Below are 21016 nucleotides of genomic sequence, written 5' to 3' on the forward strand. Positions count from 1 at the left end.
TGAACAGAATACTTTAATCTTAGTACTCTGGTGCGTTTTTCACGGTGTAAACTTCATTTTTTTCCCATTTTACAGTTAGAAATTGGAGGCAGAAAGCTTAAGAGATTCTTTTTTGATCATGCAGTAAAAGAAAGGAGAAGCTGTATCAAGAGCTCTTACTTGGCCCTTGGATACCAATATTTGACCAAGGCTTACTGAGCACGTACCCAATAGGGTCCCTTATGGAAACCGATGAGCAATCAGTCAAGTGCAACATGCCCAAATGAAAGGGAGAGCAGAAAATTATAAACTAGAAACACAGCATCTATTGTTATGCTTTTTTTTTTTTTTTTTAAAAAAAAAAAAATAATAATCTATCAACACCCAAACCCAGAGTACTGAAAACTGAAGGTAGTCTGACAAGTCTAAAAGCAATGCAATGCCCACAGCACACTGTGCTAGCAACACAACACCTGTTGTCTTAAACCCCTTCTTGTTAAATACAATTTTTTTCCAAAATCCTTAAGTACAAATAAAAGGAGAGTTCATCTCTAGGATGTGTTTTCACATACAGCTATGTGAAATTAACCCACAAATAAATTGTCCAACAGACTGTAAATCTTCATGGGCATATTTAGATACACTATTTATGTATTTATACCATTCATCAAAACTTCTGCGTGTTCTTCCAATTTAGAAGAAACAGTTTCTACTGGTTCCTTTAACCCAGAGGCAGAAAATGTGGACTGATAATCTATGAAGTTCTGATAATATTTAGATTTATAGCAGATTGAATACGGACTGAACACTCCACACATTTCTCATCTGCTTTTATAAAATAGAGGTCACAACACAAAAACAATTTTTTAAGCAGCTGATTAATACATAACAACCAAAAGTTTAAACTGTGCTATTGAGTTTTGTGCTTGAGAGAGCAGAAGCAGGCTGCAGACTTCTGTAATAGGATGATTTCTATATGCAGTGAAAAGCACATTGTTCTCCAAGTTACTCTGCTAATGCCTGCCACAGCTGAGGCAATGCCACCTCTGGAAAGCCCTTTGTATCCAATGTTTCAGTTCACTAGCATGCCACATTTCAGAAAAAGCAATTTCTCCCTGTACTTCAACTGTGCATTACTGCTGTCTATATGCACTCCAGGATAATACATACTGTTTACAAGAAATGGAAAGTACTGCAGAATTCACTTACTAGCTTTGATCCTACTTTAAAATTACACTGATGCACTGACCTGCTATTGGTGTTAATTCCAGACCACTGAAAAGGCTGTTACATTGGTTCTGATTTAATTTCTAGACAAGAACTTCTTAAAGAGTTTAGGCAGAAGTGGTTCCTTGGAAACCAACCAGTGGCATAAGAACATGCATTTTACTTGCAAAAATAAAAAGACCTTTTCTGAAAGCAAAGTTGAGATGGGGCATGTTCAGCCTGCAGAAGAGAAGGCTCAACCTCATTGAGACCTTCCAATACTTTAAAGGAGTTTATAAAAATGAGGGAAATCAACTTTTTCCTAATGTGCAGTTGGCACCAGCAGTAAATAAACAGAAAAGTAGAAGCCTTCTTTTGAAGAATTAGAGATTCTTTTACTATGGCTCACAGATGTTTATAATCCAGCTAGAAATAAGTTTTACTTTTTATTTATGTCAATTTTCTTTACAAAGTAAGATGGTTATCATGATTACACTGAAACAAAGATTAACATTTAATAGTAAAATAGTTTTACTTTGAATTTACTTATAATCATAGTCTAATGGGGCTTGGTATTATCTATACTAGGAGGAAATTTTAGTTTAAACTCTGTTCACACTGCATAGCTCTCAGCAGCAGTCTGTATAAACATCTTTAATTTGGGGTTTCTGATTTTGTGCAGTTACTGAACAGAAAATATGTCTTGAATATGCCCATACAAAGATGTTATTTTTGTTTCCTACTGAAATACAAATGTGAGAAACAAAACACATTTAAAGTTGACAAAACATTTCATTCTGTCAAAATGAAATATTTTTTTCCAAAGTCTCTGGCCCCTTAAACACGGATTTCAGTTAAATTTTGTGGGTTTTTTTTTCCCAAATGTCACAGCAAAATGAAAACTTGAAACATCTTGTATAAAAATTGTCGAAACAGTTATTTTCTAATATTGAACATTATTCTTTGTTTAGAAGCAGCCTCCAAAAGCAGTTTTCAGTAGCAGCCTTCAAAGTATTTTGAGTAAGGAGCCTGAAATGGAGCTTCATGAAAAACTTTAGCTTCACTAACAGTTTAGACAAATCTACTTAACCAGTATGTACTTCTGTGTTGCATGTTCTCTCAGTTTGGAAGATCTACATGATGTTTATTTTCTGTACCACTTTCTATGTGTCATGAAGCATATGTTGTAGGAAATTGATTGCTTTTCAGGCTGACAGCTGCCTTGCTGTTCCAGTTCCTGTCACAAAGGAAGATATTTAAGCTGAGAAATTCCTCAGTAATATATTTGGACACTTTTAAAACTTAACTATTATAAAGGCCAGGGTTCCGTTCGCATTTGGTATTCTGATTTCTTCGTAGAAATCGCTCCTTTATGGAGACAGATAATTCCAATCAATACTAATTTCCATTCTTCTAGAAAACTCTATTTTATACCACCCAGGTGGGAAAACCCTTAATATATATCAAGTAATCAATTTTAAACATTCTTTAAATTCTTCAGCAATTACCTAGGTACTTAGAGTTCATTTAAGTCAGTCAGGGAGCCATACTTCATTTTTAGGCTTGCTTAGTCTTTTTCAGCATTCTTCTGGTGCATCAAGAGTCACAGAGGTTCATGCAGCTTCTTATAAACAGCCAGATCTCTCAGCACCAAGTTCGTCAGTGAGCTGACAAGCATATGTTCTGAAATGTCTTTGAGGCAGGAGATGCCTAGCTTTTCTACAGATACTGTTAATCTAATTATTTTGGCATTTCTCCCATGAAGAATGATTTTTCATTTTCATTCTTGGATTTATTATAGGATGGAAAATTGCTAAAATTCAAGCTTATGTTGCCATTCAACTTATAAATTCATTCCACATTCATTTGCTTTTTGGTCCTTCTGGCAAGGCTAGAGCTACATAGAACATATTCAGTTAACACACAAATGTACATGGTCTATTGAAATCTCGACGTAACGTCACACAGTGCTGCTTAATGATGATTCCTTCCAAATCATTTCCTTCAAGAAATGACTGTATGCAGAAAGGCCTGCACACAGTAGGTCATCTCACAGCTGACTTCTTGACAGACCACTACCAAAGGTACCAAAGGTTTCACCCTATTTAATATTTCATATGAACACTTATTTTTGTAATTCAAGAACAGTTGATTACTTTGAATTGCAGGTGCTATACCACTGTGATTGCAGTAATTAAAATAATTTTGGTCGGAAGAGATATAATTAAGTTATTAATATACACAGTCTTTGTCACACACAGAACACAGGGCTTTTTGACAAGGCAATAGATAAAACATGGCAACACTGCAAAAGGTGAAACTGACCAATCAGGCCAGTAAGTTCAGGATATCTGTTTGTTCACAGAATCAGAGAATCGTAGGGGTTGGAAGGGACCTCCAGAGATCATCGAGTCCAACCCCCCTGCCAAAGCAGGTTCCCTACAGCAGGACGCACAGGTAGGCATCCAGGCAGGTCTTGAACATCTCCAGAGAAGGAGACTCCACCACCTCCCTGGGCAGCCTGTTCCAGTGCTCCGTCACCTCACTGTAAAGAAGTTCCTTCGCATATTTGTGCGGAACTTCCTATGCTGCAGTTTCCAGCCGTTTCCCCTTGTCCTGTCTCCACTCACCACTGAAAAGAGTCCGTCCTCACCATTCTGCCCCCCACACCTTAGATATTTATAGACCTGGATCAGGTCCCCTCTCAGTCTTCTTTTCTCAAGGCTGAACAGACCCAGTTCACTCAGCCTTTCCTCATAGGAGAGATGCTCCAGGCCCCTCACCATCTTTCCAAGAGATCCCTGTCTTTTTTGTACTTTTTTGTTCCTTTTCATGGAGTTTCGTTTTTTGTGGAAGTTGCACAAAAAGTGTTACTGTATAGAAATTACAATTACTGCAAGATAGGTTATGCTTTTTCCTTTCTGCTAACATGACAATTTATTTAGTTTCAGCCTATACTAGCATCTTTTGATGGTTATTTTTCTATGGAATAAAACCTATTAGAAATTTACATTATTTAAAAACAAAGTGTGAATACATTTTCAAGAAAGCTTGCCAACCCATTCCTTTCTTCTGTTATAATAATAGGAAAATAACCTTGGCAGAATTTTTAGAAAATAGAATTGCAATCTTCTGTTTCTTAATTACAGAGCATAGCTGCAACATTCATTAGCCTGCAATTGGCAAGATTCCACAACTTTCAGGCAATCCAGCCCTTTCTTGCTAGAAATGGAAAGTAATGTTAAGGACCTAAGCCAAATCCAAAGAAACAGCCAGTATTTGCACTGGCCTGTGGTCAGAATTCAACAGCACAGTGTCTAAATGCACAAAGGACTTAATCCACAGTGGTTTTCAGTGAATCTCTAAGATGGGATATAAGAACATTCACAGAGGTTTTGTGCATTTTTGGCTACAGTTATCAAGACACGAGGTTTTCAAAACTTACACATACCTGACAGTTGGAAATGATGAGAATAAGGCAAATTCTTCAACTCTAACGTTGCAGAAGAATCGGTTGATACCTTCACTGTATGAAGAGACAGTGACCCCCAGGACATTAGTGATATTTTGGTGACTGAAAGAGAAAAAAGAAGGTAGGCTTTTATAAAAAGAGATCAAAAATCTCAAATATAGACTTTAATGTATTTTACATATATATGTATATATATATTACATATATATTTTATTTGAGAATCCCTTTTGGCTTTATTTACAGGTATGATGATTATTTTGCTGCATGGTTTCTTTTTATGCCTACTTGTTTGTGGACATAATTACAGTCTATTTTACCACTGTATCTCTTTAAGGGTATGTCTGAAGGTCATACAGCTTTTGGATGATCTCCTGCAGACTTTCACTTATGTGCATGAAAAAGAAGGTGAAAGAACACGCAAGCACACAAGTCTTCACTGCAGCTATACACATGCTATATATTGAACATATATAAATGTTAAATATATAAATAAAAAGGAGATATATCTCCTTTTCCATGCAAGCTGAAGATATTTACCTTGACTGAAAAATCATATCTTCTATGCTATGAGTTACATCACGGGTTGAGATAGCAGATTTGTCTAGTTTAGATGTTCCCATAAAGAGTAATACCAGGCTTTACTCTCAGGCAACACAGTTGCTTGATTCACGTGCACTCTGTGCTCCACAGTCTTAAGCAATTATTTTTTTCTGGAAGAAACTTACCCCCAAAAGAAGCCATCTTGTACTAGTTTGGCAGAGATATTTAAATTTAGTCTAGGAACATTAAAATTAAGCACTGTATAAGAATGCTTCAAATGGCAAGGTTCCACAATCATTTTGCAACGAATAGGAAAGCAAATAAAATTCCCCTCTGGCTTTTATAGTTGTGAACTATTCATTGTTTTCCTCCTCAGGATTGCTACTGGAGACAAAGTAGTCAAATATGTCTGCTCTGCATGTATGGGAATGATGTCAAAGATGAGCCCTTGAAAGGTAATCAAACATTTTGAGATGAAAGAATACAATCAGTCATTGTAAGGCGGTTCCCATTCAATGCAAAACCCTTCATCAACTCTACGACAGATCAGTACATATTATAAAGCACAATGTATGTCTCAGGTCATATATCAGTTTACCTTGCACAGATCTTAAAATGAGATCTGCCTTTTCTGATTTGTAGTCTGGCATAGGATGTTTGCATTTGAACAGGTGCTCCTAGATATCTGCAATTGTATATCACTTTCATTTGCACAGGTAACGTGTCTGGGGGTTTTAGATCTATCAGTGCCCACTTGCATCATTCTCAGTCACTTGGTCCAGATGAGAAGAATATTTGTCTAAATCTGCCATACTTGGGTAGACTTATCTGGATAAAGTCAGGCAATATGACATTCAGCAGAAATAGTCTATTAAATTTAAAAGCTATGCTTATATAGTTCTCCAAAGAGAGAGTGACAACATTGGTAACATTTCCAACATTTCTTTGTTTTCCACTGACTTCATGCACTAAAGTATATGAAAAAAAAACAGTAAAGGGGTGATGATGCCAGAAAGCAAAAAAAAAAAAAATAAAATGTTAAGTCCTGCAGTTTAAGAAAAGCACTCATCAGAAATAAATCACAGCTCCAGGTTCATGCCCCAAAGACCAAGCCATAAGTTTATCCAGGGTAGTAGAAAAGCCTGGCTTTTAAAAGAAGCAGAAAAACACCTCTTACTGTAAAAAATCATGGATTTGTAGGCAAGTTTTCTTATTACAGTAGAAGACAGCAACCCTAGTGGTGCAGAATAAAACAAAAATGCTCAGAAGATTACATTTCCTTTCATTTTGAGATTCTAGTAATCTATGAGGACCTTCCAGAATATCCTCACAACTCATTAGGATCACCCCTGTCATTTTCTTGTGGTAGTTGTGGTAGTTTTGTTTTTTAAAGAGCACTGAAATATATAGTATGCATTCTCCATGCTTGTTCTGGGAACTGGAAGAATTGGACATACCCTAAAACTTCTGCTAAGTCTTCTTGCAAAGAGTTATGCAAATATTTTTTGGGTGACAATAAAAGAAGTCCACTTTGCAGTCTAGCTATAGATTTAGAATTAGCTGTATCTTTTTTTTTTTTCCTGAAAGACACCTTTGAACACTGAATGTATTCAGACATCACTGCATGAAAAATTAACTGAAAATGGCAAATTTTACAGACTGCCTGTGTAAGCAAGTAGAGCAACTAAGCTGCTAGCATCTAACACCTGCCTATCCTTGGGTAAAACTGATTCAGATTTCAGGAATTACTAGATAATTAGATAAACTCACGTTCTCCATAGATTAATACAAATTATAGTTGAAGATACCAACCAGATGAGTTTGTGTCTTATACATCACGTATCACGTACATCAGTTTGATATTATGGATTTTCTTAAAATAGTAAGACCATATAAATTAGGCTTAGTAGAATTCAGAACAGAAACTGGAAGCTAGAAAGACATCCAGTAATTTTCAGAACTAATAAACAATTTTGTAAACTAGGTCTTCTTCTGAAATAAATTCAATTTTTTATTGTCTTCTTTCAGAACAGGAATTTGCTGCATATTTGTGGGTAACATGGTGAAATTTTTGTAAATTCTAGACAAAGAAGAAGCACCAGGAATTTTTCTCCACGAATTTAAGATGTTTCATTTTGAAACCTGTGTACGGAGACATGTATATATAGAATAAGATAGAATCATGTAGCAACATATAGATGCAAACAGAAATGCTCGAATTGACAGAAAGAAAAAGAAACCCTGCAGATTATCTTGCCTCTTGAGACTGAACCTACCTTGGACTGTTTTTTGGCACAGTTGCAGATGCTAATTACCTCTGACTCAAAATTGGTGACCTCCACTGTGGCCTTTTTCTGCTGGTCATACTGTAGTATAATTGCTGCAGTAACGGTGTGGAAGATTAACATTTCTACATAGCAAAATTTTCTAAAGTAGGACATTTTATATATATTATGTCTACTGAGGTAATATTTTTTCACTTGCTTGACCTGCAGGCAAGACTGTGCTTGCATTTTCATAACAATATTCATGCTAGCTTCAAAAATGGACTGCTCATGCAAATAAGGCAAAAAGATTTTGGCTTTTGATATTAACGGATAAAATTGTTCTTATGACTAACAAAGGCTTTTAATACCACTATCAAAGATCCAAATACTTCCCTCACACTTCTTGATAACTATCTCCTCTGTATATTATAAGGCAGCCAAAATCCAAGCAGATTTAAAAAGATCATTATTCATTGGAAGGATCAACCTGGAAAAGAAACTCCATGTCATTTTAATCATATTTTGAGAGAAGCAGTGAAATTTTTTGTGATTCAGTTCAGTAATTCAGAAAGCATTCCTCCTCTTTGCATACCCAGCAACACATGAAAATGATAGAATAAAATAATGTATTTCCTTTTGAGAAACACCTAACATGTTACTTGAACATTTGGTGGGATGATGAACTGTACTGAATACTAATGCACCTGTGGAACAATGGAGACCATTGATGCTTTTCATGTCTTCTTAACTTTATAAGCTTTTACAATAACGGTAAAGGAAGAAAATGTAGTCTTATAAATCCCTAAGTTCGATAAACAGAAGATTTGCAGCACCCCCAAAATTCTTCCTGTCATAGGGCTAGGGAATATCCAGCATGCCAGATTATAGAGCCAAGTTGCTCTGAGAGGAGAGAAAAATCAGTATTTTACAGCTATTGCCCATTTCAATCTGAACTCAGACAAATGCATTTTGTGAAGGTGGGATGTACTGATAAAAAATGGTGTTGGTAAACCATATCAATTTCTGAGAACCTAAAGAACATGCTGTCAAGACAGTATGGATTATGAAATTTCACCATGCTGATGAAAAATCCAAATCAGAAAAGGACATCCTTTCAACTTCTAGAAAACCTTTTCTTTTTCCTTTAAATTATTAATTTTCATTTTAGGACTGTTTTCCTCCATCCCAAACATACAATTTCTGAGCATGCAATACTGAATAACAGTAGAATAAAAAACCATATCTGATTGAAAATAATTTAGTGGTCTTCCATTGCCTTGAAGTATAATTTTCTACTGAATTGAGACCCTTAAGATACATTTTAATCTTTCAACTCTTTATTTGTCATTGACAAGGAGAAGCAAGGAAAGAACAATAAATCCCTGTTTGTAGAAGTAGGATAAAATGAAACCACTCAAGCATTTACCTTATATTACCAAATGTGAACTTGAGCTCCTCAAGGCTCATTTGCTGGACCTCTCCCCCTTACTTGTCATGCATTTGCTTAATAATTCAATTTTTAGGCCAGATTTGACAAATGCTTCTTTCATAAAATATATGAAAACTTGCCTTGTCTGCAAAAGGAGCACTAAGATTTTATCTTTGCCTGTCACAGTGTAAAAGAGAGTGAATATATTCTGAGATACTTGGAAGGGTGTTTACAAAGACAAATCTATTATGTTGCTTCTAAACCTATATTTGCAGAGCTGACAGACAGAGAAAGCAGACTCCATCTGCATCTCCCTGTTCATTAGGCTGTGAATAGGTGTGAATATATGTATACTCATGGGTTTCATTACAGAAATACCACACAATCTTCACAGTTCTAGCTTGTCAAGCGGAAAGCACTACTCACCTCTATCTTGAAGGCAAGGAAATGGAGCCTGAGATTATGTGTGATTTATTCAAGGTCAGAGAGGAAATCTGCATTAAGATTTGAACTTAAGTATTCCGATCTCTAAAATTCAACTAACCCAACCATTATACCATCTTTAATCTATTGAGGATGCAATGCTGAACACACCCCTAAGGTGCGTTCTGAATTGGAGTGCGAGCTCTCAGTCTGCAGGAAAATAAATGCAGAAGCTGAGTAAACAGCAGGCTAAGGCAAGTTGTTTGATGAATAAAAGGTACAGCCAGGAACGCTGAAAGTTATTCTTTACAAAGAACCAAAAAAAAAACCCAAAAAATCACAGAAGAATTAGAAGACATTGTCTCTTAACAGTCTGGAAAGAAGATTCTATCTAGTACTGCAGGACTGAGACAGTGACTGGCTGAATTCTGCACAGGGAATCATGGTTCAGCTGATGACAGAAGTGAGCCCCACAAGGCAGTAAACTGTGATATGCTTGGAATCTACCTGAACTCATAAAGCCAAGTGAATGCCTTCCCTACAGGTCAAGTCTGAACCAAGACCCTGAGGAAGGCACAACAGATTTCATGCAACGTATTTAGCTACATTTCTGTCCAATCCTTTCTCAATTCCCTCTGGCCTCCTTGTAGTCCCAGCAAAAAAGATCTTCTGTACCTCAGTACTCTATTCATCAGCCAACTCAACAACCTCTGAATAAATCTGTCCAAAACCTGCACAGATGTTATACTCTCCTGGATTTTGTGCACAGATTCTTCTTTTTTTTTTCTTCTTTCTGATATTTTCCATCTCCAAGTATCATGGAAAAGAAATAAAGCTGGAGAAGGCATTTGTTTTGACTTCATGGAAGATCCCAGACAAGCCTATAATGTTTCTGGCCCACATTTCAGAGCATTCTTTTAGGGATGGTAACCTTGTCTTCTCCTCCCTGGGGGGAATTTTAGGACGGATTCCTTCTAGCTCTGCTTCTGCTCAGGGAGCACAGCATTATGACAGGCTGTCCTCCAGTGGAAAGCACTAGAACTGACAGCTACAAATTCTGCAAGGTAGTGCCTTAACTTTGATGAACTGACAAACTCCAAGCTTTTGTAGAACGAAAAAAGAAAAAAAAAAAAGAAAAGTGCTTTTTATTCCTCTGCAGATTTCCAAGCCGCAAGTGTTTGAAGCTGACAGTTTCAGGGCCCATTTAATCAAATGGTGTCCATTAGGCCAGTTTTCAGGAGACTGAAACTGCACAGTCAGATTTTCATTATGCAAAAATGTAGAAGTTGTCAATGAAATGACACCTCTATTATCTGTTAATGTAGAATGAATCATTTTAATGGAAAAAAATAATCATTTTTAAGAAGTGTGTCTTAAAGTCTTTTGTTAAAAAATATATATCTACTACATTTCAGTCTAATTCCAATCACTTTCTAAGTCCATTTAACTCTCTCAGAGAGAAAGATAAATATTTACATTTTAATTGTAATCAGTGATGCATTATAGAAGTAATTCAGGCCCTATTATTTTAGATATTCTCTTTGCACATTGATAATAATCTCTCATTTCATTAGAAAGAGACTATATATTATTTAATTTTTACTCTACCACACGACAGAAAAACAGGAGGCCTTGTCAAATTAATTGATACCCCTTATCTTGTATCCCAACAGCATAAAATGCATGTAAAAGCCTCAGTTTGGCTCCTAACAAACACAGAATTAATAAAGTCATTGTTAGAGAGGAGAAAAGGAGACTATGAATGAAGCAAATGTTCTATGAAGTATGTCAAATATCTTTATAAAGCAGAAATCACTCTAGTATACTACACTCAACAACACTGTCTTCAGCTAAGAAGCCAACACTAAAAATGAAAAGGTCATCAATTAAAAACATAACATGCATTTTATCATCTTTTTTTGACAAAGAAATGGGAGAGAACTGTGTTTGAGAATACAACCACCACTCAATCTATTATAAATAACAACAACAACAAAAAACAACAACAAAAAAACCTATTGGTGCAGTTACATGTCGTTAGTAGCAATTAGCAAAAAGTTACATGCTGCATGGTACAGTAACACTGTATCTTAACAGGAAACTGTTTATGAAAAAACAAAATCCCTGTGAAAATTTGGTTTGCAATGCTAGCATTTCAGTCACTCCTTGGTGAGACAGACACCTTGTAAAGGTTTCTTGTTAGTGTTTTAGTTCACTTGATTTTCTATTTTATATTTCTATCTACCACGTTGCAGAACTGCACACTGAGTGGAAGCAGAACCCCAAGAACACGTTTCTCCACATACCAGGAGAGCAGCAATCTGGGACAGAGAAGGGCAGTCCATTGTGAGAGAAGTGAATAGACCATCAGATTTCAATTCTGCATCTGTAAAGGAGTATAGGTAGTAAAAGCAATGGAAAAGAAACACTGTAAGATGCTGAGGACTGTTGGCAGACCATTGTGAAAAGTGCACTTCAGAGGACTGTTGATTCCAATCAACTGTGCAGTGAGAGCTGCAGCCCTGAGGAAGCAGGGAGCTATACAGATTAGTTCACTGATGCAGTAATGCCCTGCAGCATGTCTGCCAGTGCCTTGCAATGCAGAGCAGAGTGACTGGCAAGATTTGATCAACAACTCCATGAGAACACAAAAATAGTTCTGGGTCAGACAAGAGATACCTCTAGTCTTGTACTTCAGTCCCAAAGTCAGCCCTTGAGTGGATATTAGAGAGTAAACAGTACTACTTTTCACAGAACGCCCTTCCAGCAACAGGGATTGAAGATTCCCAAACTGCATCATGAATAGTTACAACAAATATGAATGATTGATTAAATACATGAATTGCATGTATTTAATAGCTAACAGTCACCTCAGGAAGGCAGCTGTCAACATCCCTCATAAAAATAGAGTACAGGACTGTTAGACCTTAATAATGTAAAACAGGCCTAACATTTGCCAAAGATGTTATCCTTACACTTAGGAAAACAGGAAAAATACATTAGGAAAATACTCTGACACAAACTTATTGTGGTCTTACAAAGGCCATTTAGCTCTAATGTTATTGAGCAAGGGGATTAATCCTTACACACGTCATAGTCTGTAAAATAGGAATAAAACTTATACTGTAACAAAACATGGGAGGTGCCCTAACGTCAGAACACTGAAGAAGAACAAGAGAAATTATCTTTTTATGTTCTGATATACAGAAAAACGTAAATAAAAAGAGAATTTTGTCAAGAATTTTGTCCTCTAGCTTCTTGCTGGTTTTCAAGTGAAAAAGCAGTACTACTGCTGATCTCCAAGAGTCATACATAATATTAAGACGTTTTGAAAAACATACATTACCCTTGCAGTAAATGGTATAGGAATTAAGCTCTGTGAATTTAATTAGGTTTATAGTGTTTCATCATTTTTGTTCACTAACTCTGAATTTGAAGCCATTCACATATTTATTGCAATATTTTTCAGGTTTCAAAATCTACTTTTTTCTTCAGATCTGGCAGTATCGAGCACTAGCATCTTTTCAGCAGCTGCTAAGCTCCTCTGCCATCCACATACCAAAACATCAGAAATATCAGAACAAACATCAGAAAGGTAGATAAACATGGAAGACAGAGATAAAAAGAGAACAGATGGGCTCATCTGCAATTATATCTCTGGAAAGACTGAGAGCCTCTCAGAGATTTATAAACCTTCTGGTGACTAGACATTTGGTGATCAAATGAAATGTTCCCTGAAAAATGTTTCAAATGAGTAATTCAAAACAGTACTTTCATGTGGGACACAGGAAGCTTCTTAAACTAGCAGCTATCCCAGAAAACAATTAGGTACCCAAACTTATTTGTGAGTGTATGTAACTTGAGCAAGCAAAAGTAGGATTCTAGAGAAGCAAGACTGAGCCAAGGGTAACTCATCTAATCTATCATTGAGTTGTTTCAATTATATCTGTTCTCCCCTGTAAAAGAAGAAATCAATGTTTCTTGATGTGTTAACAGTTATTTGCTCAAATCTGTGAGGCTCTTCTTTTATGAACTAAATAAACCGAGCAAATGTTCTGCTACCCATCCTTCCTCTCACTACTTACAGTCTTTTGGGAATCTTGGTAATGTTCCATAAATATTAGAGGAGCATTTGTGAATGAATGTTTGTGCAAGTGAGCATTATCATGTGTGCATGCATTAAAGAGAGGTAGCGAGTGCATCCTACAAAGATCCAAGTGCTCATCTATTTACACTCAACTACCTGGTGGAATTGAAACTAAGCTAGAGGGCTTTAAAGTCCAGGGAATATCTCCATCTTATCTCAGTACTTCTAGAAAAGTATGAAGCACTGACTTTCTATCACCTCCTCAGTTGTGATTAGTCAACCAAAAAGTTTGAGTTAATTTGAAAAGAATCCAAAAGGAAAATTGAAGGCTGTGTCTTTGAAAATTAGCAACTGAAGCAGTTGCACTGACATAATTTCTGGCTTCTAAACAAAGCCTGATGTAGGAGGTGTTCCAAGGACAGAGGCCAGAAAACATCCAAGTGGTCACATTAAGCACGAAATGTTTTTCATGGAAAAGAAAAAATATTTTGCGCAGTAAGTTTTCTAAGAAATATAAATAGAAAAATACTGTCACACCAGCTGTCAGTTAGTGGTAATAGAAAGACCACGTGTTTACCCAGCGGTGACATTTGTTACCATGCTTTTCACTTCATGATCCAAAGTTTTGAACTCAAAGTAATTGAAAAACCTTGAGAGACTTGGGAAGAGGGAAAAAAAAAAAAAAGAAAGAAAGAAAAAAGAAAAAAGAAAAATAGAAAAAGAACGCAAAACTCAGCACCAGCAAGGACAAAGAAAGAAAATTACTCTGGTGTGGAACAATGACTTATCTAATTTCTCTACAACTGTTTTTTCATTCAGCCATGGAAAGAACTTTTCAGGCTAAAAAATACCAATTGACTTCGTGTGGAAGAAACATTTAAAACAGAGAAAAGGCTATAGGTTTTCACAAGTCATTTTCTAAGTCTTATTCTGTGAGACAGAGCTAATACTTGTGCATTGTTCTTTCCCATTAAGTTACGGGAAGGCCGATTTCTGAACAACTTAAAAGATTTTCAAACAATGTGAAGACTACAACAGGGAGTCAATAGAACTCCATCCAATAATCAATATTTGTTTCTTCCCATGTTGTTTCTCTCTCTTTTTTTTTTTTTTTTAATTTCGGTAACTATAATTCTAGCTTAATTGTTTCAAGCCCCATTTACCAGCTGCAAGCAGGATTCCATCTGAAGCTATTCTCTGATGATCAGTGATACTTCTATTCAACTGAACAAGCACAACACCAAATAAAGTTTTCATGTCCTAAACGTTAACTGGAGCAAGATCAATTAATTACTATATGATGAAAAGAATCTTAAATTTTGTGTTAAGCCAATGAAATCAACCCATTTTCTAGTTTGCTTGCCATTTTCAAAACTAATACACAAAAGAGGAAAGCCTTTTCCAAGCAAATTGATTTGTATTGATAATTTTAAAATTTCTTCTGCATTTATGTCTTTTTCAGCCTTCCTTTACATGAAGGTATTTTGAAAGAAGGAGGAATGAAGTTCATCTAGCTTTGATTCATTTCCCAAACTGTATTTACACTTATTTATATGTAGGTACTGCAAGCACATGGGATTATCATAATCTACTTTCATGATATTTTGTTTTTTTCCTAGGGAAAGTCTGGAAGCAAAAGTTCCATCTAGAAAAAAAAAACACGTATTTTTAACTGTGAGCATCCATGATTTTTAGAATATTTTACCAAATGGGATAGAATTTTCACTACTGGAAATTTGTACTTAGTTTCTAGTTAGGTGCTGTAAAATTGATCCCCAAAGTTATCCTTTACAAACAGAAAGACAGAATGGATGACTACAACAGACTCTAAGGGTTTAAATGCTACAAACATTAAAAGAAATTACTTTGATCACAGAACATCATTTTGAGTCAGCTGTGGCTATTAAAAATAATTTGCTTCTCCAGATAATATTTAAAGCAAATGTTTTAGTAGCTAAGGTAATACTTAGACCAGATTTTTTTCCTTGTTGCATCAAGAATGGCAATGTTTCTTGGCTTTTTCTTTCCAGTATTTCTCCCAACCTTTTCCTAGGTACAGTTCTACTTTCTTGTCCCCTTCATTTATGTATCCCAAGAGTCAGACTGTCAAGTAGAACACTAAATCCTTGCAAAATACTCTGCGATTTAAGCATGGTTACTTCTATAATGCTGAATCATGAAGGGAGTTTTCCAAGCAGAATTTATTTGCAGCAAAAAAAAATACTATAAAGTCGCATTGCTATCCTAACTCTGAGGTCAGTCAGAGCACAGTGGAATTAGAATTACATTCTGCCATACAACCCTTCTGTAACCAAGGCATGGAAGGAGAGAGAGGAAATTGAAAAGATGGAAATGCATGGGGTATTTAGAGGTGAGGTTATCACCTCAATTACACAGAAAAGTAAAACAAAATGAACGCAACTAGATAAGGTCAAAATGTAATTTGATATTTTGGTATAGCTTAAGGGACCAAGAAAAGGATTTACTTGAAATGTTCTCCTTCCAATTTTCTATAAACTATTCTTTTCCAAATAACCAAACAATAGATTTAGGTACTGGAAGTTTTTTGCAGAGTGCAATTGCTTCTCTGCTATCAGCAGAGCCCCTCCACAGCCTCCAGGGCAAATTTTTGTCATAGTTCCTAAATTTCACAGTAATTTTGTCTTTAAAACCTAAAACAGTCTTACTGATATGTATCTGTATGTATATATCCATCCTGCATATTAAGTTTATAAAGCTTATTTTGAGTGCATTTTTACATGCACCTTTTTGTCACACAAAAGTAAAATCTCTTAGAGCGCTGAAGATTGAAAGAAGGACCAGTAGATTCATGCCATTTTGTAGGTACTTGGGATAGAAGAGAGCGTATTCTGGGCTCTCTACTATGTCAGTTTAAATAAGCACTACATCCTCTCATGGGTATTACCTAAGCTCTTCTATTATTTCACTCTTTAAAAAAAGAAAAACAAAGCTTTGATTTTCCCACTGCAGAAACATGTATCCTTTCACTCAGAAAAGGAAGAGAAGGTTATCTTTTGAGCCTGTCACACAACAGGCCAGGTTCTTTGCCTTTCAAGGTCAGAAGATTCAAAAAAGTGAGGTTTTTCTTCTCCAATGAAGTGGAGTGATAAGTGGTTACCTGATTAAATCAGCTGATAAGAACATCTATTGTCGTTTTTTTCCCCTCTCTTTTCATTCCTTCCTTTGGCTCCAAGAGATAAGAATGGAAAACCTCCATTGATCCAAGCTTTGAGAAGACTTGCTGATTATGGATAATGTTCTAATTCAAGTAAGTAGCTCCTCTGAAGCAAACAGCAACATTGACTGTCTGTGATGAACAGGATTTAACCCTTTAAAGGGATTTATGTGTCTCAAAGGAGTGTATTTACATATTCTGAATCTAATCCCACTAGTATTTTTACCACTGATTTCTATTAAAGACTAACCTGGACCACTATGAGGACAGGAAATCCTCAAGGTAGATTACATTTAAGTGTCTTTGCCCTAATTTGAGGCCATTAACACAGAAACAGACAAAAGGACAAGAAAACAAATGACTTACAAATATCACATTAAAAATATTTGTATTTAGTGAAGTAACTAGAAGTTTAGCCTCCTTTTCCCAACTGTCTTCTTTCCAAGAAAAAGTGCCAGCCCACTTAACCATTGATATATACAAACCACTCTTATTTTCTTTCTTTAAGCCTTGTCAATTCTAATATATCCTTTGTGGGTTGGGAGAGACAACAAAGAAAACCATGGCATTCATGGTGGGGATGAAGAATGTATTTACAGAGGGATATAACAGCACATTTTACTTCTTTCTTCCTTCCTTAGTAATTCATACACGATTAGTTCTGGAAACTGACCAAACACCAAGCTAATACTTTTCACCAGTACTATCTTTAACAGCACCAAGATCTTGCTCTTGACAATTAAAGAGCCTTGAGCTCATCATTCTATGTTAAGCTCAAACAACTTTCTTCTTCTGTGTTACTGGACCATTATCCACAATAGATTTCATGTACCATTTTACCCTGCAGTAACCAAAGTCTTACAAACACCTCCTGAAATTACTCTTGTACTTTCTACTTTAAATAACTAAACAGAGCAGCAGTAAATGTTGTCAAATTTACCAGATCACTGATGAATATGTTGAAATACAGAAATTTACTAAATATTCCAGGATTGCTGACTCTGTATTATGCTGTTAGATGAAAATATTTTTGGCTCAAATGTGAAGTATTTTACAGTACTTTGTATCAATGTCCAAATTTAGAGCTGAAAATGTATCCTGTAGCTGAAATGCTACTGAATAATCATTTGATGCATTTGATTACAAAACAACAACAAATAAAAACACCAATAAATAAAACCATTATCTCTTGACCATAAAGCAGACAATATGTTAACATTAACCACCTGTACTTTAAATAATCTTTGAAATTGAAAATATATGCAATAATTTTCTTGGTAAATATAAACGTTCAATAGCTTCTCTCTCAGTTCTTTTCAATTTGGTTTCCAACACATTATATCCATATCTATTGGACAATAGATCACTTTGAAAAACACAGGTTAACATTTTTTAAAATAAGACAATAAAGTTTAGCGATGATAGAACATTTTATCTAAATCTAATGCAATTCAAAATTTCTTAAGTATCCAATTGATTCTCTTCAGCCATTTTGAAATGATTTTTTTCTTGATAACAATATTTAATCATTTATCTGATTTCTTAATTTTTTAAAAAATGACTACATGAGATAGCACATTTTTTAACACAAATATATTTTTTTCTGTCTGCAGCTTTTGAGGGAACAGAGCATAGCTCTTCAGTGCATCCCTAATTCTGACACGATTTTTTTCTGTGATCAGTACAAACAGTTCGTTTTAGGTAGTGACGAATTCCAAGGAGGCACAAAACCAGTCAAAAAATGTTTTTCTGAAAGATTTCCCTAACAGGCTATGCAATATGAAAATATGCTGAGGAATGGAAAATTGTAGACTATTCTTCAGGCCTTTTGAATAGAAAACAGCTTACCCACATTGCTCATCTCTGGAGTTCATTACAGGTTGTAGGTCAACCTTACCCATAGGAAACTGCGCTTCAGACAACAATTGCTGATAAGGTTATATTCTATATACAAAATTAGAATTAATTTAATAAAATATCATGGAGATTACTTGAGTTTATGAAAATTCACACTCAAATATTTGCAATGTACAATACTGATGTCACAAAATTTTAGTTTCCAATGCAAAAGAGTTTAATTTGTAATTAACTATAATTAGCTTTGCGACATTTCAGATGATTTAGTTAGGCAACCATTCATGTGTGTTTTATTTTGGAGATTAAGGAGAAATTCAAATGCACAAAAAGTCTGAACTATGTAGATCTGTGCCTTAATATAGTCTTTACACACACACCAAAAGGAAATGACATTTCATGGTAGGTTAGGGTAGGGTGAGAACTTATTCCATGAATACACTATTAATCATACACAAAGCCATCAATCTTCTGTAAAGTTTTGATACATGGGAGAACTGGAAATGCTGAATTATTCTGAAGTTAAAAGCATTTTATTTGTTCAGCTTTTTCAAAGTGATGATGCTTTAGATGAATACGATACAGCTCAGAGAATTTATTGATAAATCATTGTTTATTCCTAGCTGCCTACGAAAATCATTCATTTACACATCAATCTATATTTCTATCCCATATCACAGGTCAAATTGCATATGCAAAGCACAAACAGATGCACTTGCTATACCTAGATTTGCTTCCAATTCTTTTATTCAGTACGTTTGGTAAGATTTCTCAACTTTTTCTCAGCTCACTTATTATAAATCAATTTCCCATAAAAGAGAAATCCCATAATAAGCACAGATAACTCTCTAGAAGTTTTTAGGGTTACTATTCACAGTTCTCAAAACTAACCTAAGGACTTAGAGATAACAAGCTGAAAACCACTTGGATCCTTTTTTCAGCGTGCCTGTGATTGCAAGTCCTGTTCAGAGTCAATGGTAAAGCCAGGAAAGCAATAGATGAAACACCTATCTATCTCTACATCATCAATGGCTCCCATTGACATTTGCTGATGACTGCTGCATGATTACAGAAATCAAACAGTGTGAACACATCGAGGTAACGGTGCATTTCAGCAGTGGTAACAGTGGATCACCTCCACTGGTGTGTATATTTATGAATGTGGCATGCAGACTTTTGTTCATTGCTGGCAAAAATGCACAACTGATAGTTGTGACTATTCTGAAAAGTAGTGTTTTCTAGCTGAGAATTTGCTCTATAAATTAGCATTATTACACTCTTTGAATCTGTTGCAGTTTCCATGGAAACAGATAGGAGGCATTACTTTTTGGAGTGACCTAGGTTACTTGCTCCCTTCCATAATATCTCTTTTTTTTTTCTTTTTTTTTTTTTGCCATGAAATCAGGGCTACTTGCAACCAGAATTGCATGAATTCACATTTGACTGCACAACGTCAGTGCAGTCTGCTGCACCACCAGAATGGTGGCTGCACCGCCAGAATGGTGAGTAAAGATCAAAAAGAAACACCAGGTTTTTCAGTTACATACAGGCATTTGCAAGGGTTAAACTAACTGCTTTTGTTTGCTTTTACTTTTCTAGTCTAGGCAGAATGGTTGAAGTAAATGGAAAAGCAGCTTTTCTCCCAGATTTCCTTGCTGTTTTTCCTTGATCGCAGTACTAGCAACTACATTATTGTAGAACAATGTGCTTGACATCATCATATTAACAGTTGGTCTCCTCTGCTCATTTTCACCAAGGCCTGCTGGGTAATTTTACTGAGGTCACGTTATTTTTATGAGGGCCTCTCAGCAGGAGGGTAGGCACCCCATGCCAGCTTTGAAACTCACAGTGTGTTGGCACATTGCAGTTGCTTCCCTAGAGACTGGGAAAATGATCAGCACTGCAGGATCTTCTGCAAAAATCAGGGAAAAGACATTTGTTAGCTCTCTGGAGAAGTCCAAGCAAAAGATATTCACTGCATGGAACCAAATCAGCATCTGTTTTGTTTTTTTTTTCTGCACTGAGGGTAGATCAGTAGAATGTCCAATCTACCCTGAATGTGACAATTATACAGACAAGAAAAGTACTGATCAAGATACCAAACATCAGCTGTGATTTCTTTCATTGGAAACAAACAAACAAACAAAAACCCAACCAAGTAAAAAAAATTTAAAAAAGGACGAAAGAAAGAATATGTCATACAGACAGAGCTGCTTATTTAGCTGAAGTCCAAAAGAGATTCTATCAGTATTAGTTGTCCATTCCATCTTAAAATAATAGCTAATGTTTTTCCTTAATTAGCATACATCCTAACTGAGAGCTCGCCTCTGAAGTAGTGAAGCACCAGAAGAAGCAGCTGAAGTGTGAACAGTGTTGGTTTATCTTGTCCATTTCCAGTGGCCATAGAAATGGCATTGATTGGGTGACTATGAAATAGTTACCACTATATAGGAAAGAATAAAACATCTTCCTATACAAACACAGGATCATCAGAATAAATGAAAAAAAGAGCAGGAACAATTATCCAAAGCTTACCCTAACCGTTACAGTTACAGTTTACAGA

General features: G+C 35.7%; 1 long non-coding RNA gene across 3 annotated transcripts in view; it reads right to left on the reverse strand.

The window, feature by feature from the left end:
• The window catches only part of LOC125697402 (uncharacterized), a 431807-nt gene that overhangs the window by 22355 nt on the left and 388436 nt on the right, over positions 1-21016 (reverse strand). For all 3 annotated transcript variants that reach the window (XR_007378778.1, XR_007378779.1, XR_007378780.1), the window contains one exon: positions 4637-4759. This is a non-coding gene — a long non-coding RNA (uncharacterized LOC125697402). The remainder of the gene's footprint in view (positions 1-4636; positions 4760-21016) is intronic.

The sequence above is a fragment of the Lagopus muta genome, chromosome 9 (genome assembly GCF_023343835.1).
Source record: "Lagopus muta isolate bLagMut1 chromosome 9, bLagMut1 primary, whole genome shotgun sequence".
Lineage (NCBI taxonomy): Eukaryota > Metazoa > Chordata > Aves > Galliformes > Phasianidae > Lagopus > Lagopus muta.